This window comes from Rana temporaria, chromosome 3, assembly GCF_905171775.1.
Source record: "Rana temporaria chromosome 3, aRanTem1.1, whole genome shotgun sequence".
Lineage (NCBI taxonomy): Eukaryota > Metazoa > Chordata > Amphibia > Anura > Ranidae > Rana > Rana temporaria.
This window is the reverse complement of record NC_053491.1, coordinates 7,986,802-7,991,005: the sequence shown is the minus strand read 5'-3', so window position 1 is coordinate 7,991,005 and position 4,204 is coordinate 7,986,802. Positions and strand designations below refer to the sequence as shown.

The 4,204-nt window shown below is 45.0% G+C and overlaps 1 pseudogene; it reads left to right on the top strand.

Annotated features, from left to right (window-relative positions):
- The first annotated feature begins 292 nt into the window (after window positions 1-292).
- Window positions 293-469, top strand: LOC120933968 (annotated as a pseudogene).
- Window positions 470-4,204: the final 3,735 nt, after the last annotated feature.

The window sequence follows — 4,204 nt, the reverse complement described above, 5'->3', positions numbered from 1 at the left end:
GGTGATTGATGGTTATTTTGTATTTCTTCTATTTGTGAATAATCGCTCCAACAGTTGTCTCCTTCTCACCAAGCTTCTTGCTGATGGTCTTGTAGCCCATTCCAGCCTTGTGAAGGTCTCCAATCTTCTCCCCGACGTCTTCTGACAGATCTTTGATCTCCCCCATGATGGAGAGATGTGATTGGAGGAAAGAGATTCTGTGGACAGGTGTCTTTTATACACATAACAACGAGTTGTCGTTAGGAGAACCTTTCTTACATTGACAGGACTGATCTGTGTACCACATGAGGACCTCGCTTCTCGGCCTTTTGGCTAAGATCAAGTGTAGTATCTAATCTTATCAGTTGCCAGGAGGTGGCGCTATGCTAACCGTCCCCAGTACACAGCGAGGTGGAAAGGGATGGCGGTGGCAGATGCAAAACCTGCTGGTGTGGAGGCGAAAGCCTTCTGATGGGGACGGAGAACCATTGGGTCAAAGCTGAAGGGTCGGGTCCCTGGGCTTCTGGCCTAGATTTTGTGGTGCCTGCCCCGGACAGTTTTACGGGAGAGAACACTGGCTCCTCCTTCCCACCGGGGGAGCGGCTAGTATTTCCCGAATGTGATTAGGAGGGAGTGATGGGAGTAGTGGGAGCAGCCTGCTGACGGGCTCTCCCCAATTTCTGAGAGCTCCTACTGTGATGGAAGTTACAAAAATGAATATTTTTGTGTTATGATTACTTTTCTCCTGAGCTACTCAAATGTTGCCTTTCTTGCATTATATTCTTTTATTTCTTGATCTATATATAGCGTTATAATACATATGTATGTGAGTGTATTATAAAATTACTTTCCTTAAGAGACATTATAGGGTTAAAATCTCGGCACAGGAAGAGACTAAGTGAAAACAGCTGTTACTTCTACTGCACTCCTAAACTCCCTCCTTCCGGCCCACCCCATCGACTGAAGAATGAAGCCCCTGTGAACCTGTATGACACAAGGACATTTGTGCTAATAAAATGGACTTGCAATGAGAAACCACCATGTATAGACTGAACCAATCAAATGTGCTCATGTGAATGATGTCATGTTGTCTTTAAAAAGACAATAAAAGTCCCGCCTCCCTCTCTTGGACGCTGGAACACAGAAAGAAGCAGTTTGTTCCTCAGCTCTCTGTATGCTTTCATAATTTGGGTCAACGGCAGAATGGGTTTATGCCCTGAGGTTGTGTCAGGGGTTTAATCCTTATCAATTGGCGCCCAGCGTGGACTTTGTTTTCTTGGCGGCACACCGAGATGTCGATGGAATGCGACTGTGCGGACGGGGAGAGGCTGATCACCTTTATACATTCGGTAAGAGACGTTTGTCTTATGTTTCTTGCCTGTAAACTTCCGCACAGACGCCCTCCATTCTCTCGGTCCGTTTCAGTCAAGCAAAGATGGGTAATTTCTTGAACAAAGTTTTTTTAAAGAGTACCCGTCGTTCCTATTCTGCCGGCTGACGTCTATGTTTTATGTTGATTTGAATGTGGCTATTTCAGGTGTATGTCTGTAGGAGTGAGAAACTTATATATATATATAGCGCAACACATGCAAACTGAATCGCCTCTGTAGGAGACGGGTGGACAGTATCTTCTCTTCAGAGTTCCTGGGCCGGTGACGCAAAGTGGCGTGTCTCAGGGTAGATATGTATATATGTGAATGCACATATGGATAAGTCTGGTCTGAAGAGAGGGGTCTCGGGAAATGTGGTTATGGATAGACACAGAATTGTGTTAGCCTTGTTCTTTTAGTAAAGTTTTGGGCTACACGTGGTGTCAAATAGGCTGATGCGTAGGACGAGGTTTTATCCAGGCATCGGAAACGGGACTTCAGGAGACTAAATGTGCGTTCCACCACTTCACGGGTACGTATGTGTGCTTCATTGTATCTTTCCTCTCCTGGGGTTTGGGGGTTCCGGAATGGAGTCATGAGATGGGGTCCAAGTGCATATGCCGCGTCACCTGGAAGGGAAAAGACAGGAGGATGTTAGTCGTGCATGTGCCCCTCGTGATGTCTGCATCATGGGGGGGGACAGTCATGCCTGACACCCATGTCACTCACCAACCAGCCAGCTGTCTCCATACACGTTCTGTTCAAATTCTGTGGAGATGGGGCTTTGACGGTATATGAAGCTGTCGTGGCAGGACCCGGGGTGTTTGGCACGGACGTGCCATATGAGGCATTGGGCATCAACTATCACCTGTACATTGATGGAATGCCAATGCTTCCGATTGCAGTATATGTGCTCCATGTCACGGGGGGGCCGTAGTGTCACATGTGTGCAATCAATGGCCCCCACGGTGCGTAGGAATCTGGCAATTTGATAGAAATCTGTCATTGCCTTCTGCCGCAGGTCCTCCTGGGTGGGTTTGATGAAGTGGTGGGACATGCGTCTGAGGATTGCGGGGACAACCTGGTGCACACATCTGCTTATGCTGGATTGTGACATCCCAGCCACCACTCCACTTGTACGCTGAAAAGATCCACTTGCCAGGAAATGCAGTGTTGCCAGTACCTTGACCAGTGGCTCCACTGCATGTGCACGATGTGTCTTGCTGGTGATGTCATCATGCAGGATTGTGGCTATTTCCTGGATGGCTTCAGGGCTGAATCTGAAGATGCGAAACACCTCCGAATCCCCTATGCCAAAGACGTTTAATGCGCGTTCGGTTTATCCTCTGCCGTGCCCTCCTACGAGTCGGTTCACTCAGTAGTATTGCTAGGACCATGGCTGCCCCTGGCATGTTGGCACACAGATGTGTTGTCCTGCAAGTGTGGGTGCTCAGCTTGCTCAGCTCGTCCGTAACGGTGCTGCTGTAGCTGCTCTCCAGCTGACCTGTGTCCGTCTGGTGCTAAGTTGCCCCTGCTTTTATGAGGAGCAAGTTTGCGCTGGCCGTACAACTTGCGCGCAATGCGCGCAGACTGCGCCTGACAAGCGCATGTTTGTGAATTTGCGTATCTCCCTCATTTGCATAGGAAAATAATGGGAGCGCAAGATGCGCACAGCGTAAAAATGCACAAAAAATACACCGGCGGAGAAAAGTTACGTCGGTCGGAAGGAGCCTAATTTCAGACGTATCTCTTTTTGCGGGTACGGCGCATAGTTACGACGGCGCAAATTTTGACTTACGCGGCGCATTTCGAGATACGTCGGTGTAAGTCCTACCTGAATCTACCCCATGGTATTTTGTATTTAACAGAAAACCCTACAGATTTGGTTGCAAGAATTAATAATAAGTTGAGGATTGAGCAATTTTTACAAAAGATACTAAACTAGGATTTGGTTGTTAAATTAAGGTAGTAGATTGTTCTAATTTACTTAAGGTTCCCCAGGGAAAATATTAAAATATGAATGTTATGTTCAATCTAAAAAAATTATAAAAATTAAAAAAAAACAAAAAAAACAAACAAACAAGTGTTAAAAGTCTTTGTAATTTGATATTTCTGATAAAAGTAGGGACTTTGGTTGGTTGGAGTGATTTTCTCGGAGGAACGCGGTTCGGTTCATGCGCAGAGACCGATCTGCGTTTCACAGGATTGTTCCGCTAAACAATCTTTTGTCGCTGCTGTAGTCAAGAAACGTCATATTATAATGTAATGTACATGATTTTTGGCAGATGTACAAACCAAATATGTTTACATTTTTTTTTAAAAAAGTTAAAAATTTGAAAAACGATAAAATTCGATTGTTAGCCGATCTTAGTGTGTGGCTATACATATTTGGAAGATCTGTTCTAAGCAGTAGCTAGCAGATGTTTTCCTTTAGAGGTCATTAAAGGGGAGTTCCACGCACTATTTCACTTTTTAAATATAAATACCCCTGTAATACACAAGCTTAATGTATTCTAGTAAAGTTAGTCTGTAAACTAAGGTCCGTTTTGTTAGGTTGTTACAGCATTTAGATTATAATCTAGAAATAGACCGTGGCCATCTTAAGTGTGGGCATTATGAAGCCAGACTGTATGACTTCCTGGATTTCAGCTTTGCATATCTCGCACATGCTCAGTGCACAAGCAATGTAATAGGTTTCAGTCAGGTTTGCAAGGACTACTGGGAAACATGATGCCTATCCCAGAAACCCTTGCAAATAGCCTAGGCTAATAAGGAGGAGGAAGTAATGAAGGACTACAAAATAAAGGTATTTACAAGCAACAAATTAAATAAAAATTGTCCATTCTGAACACTAT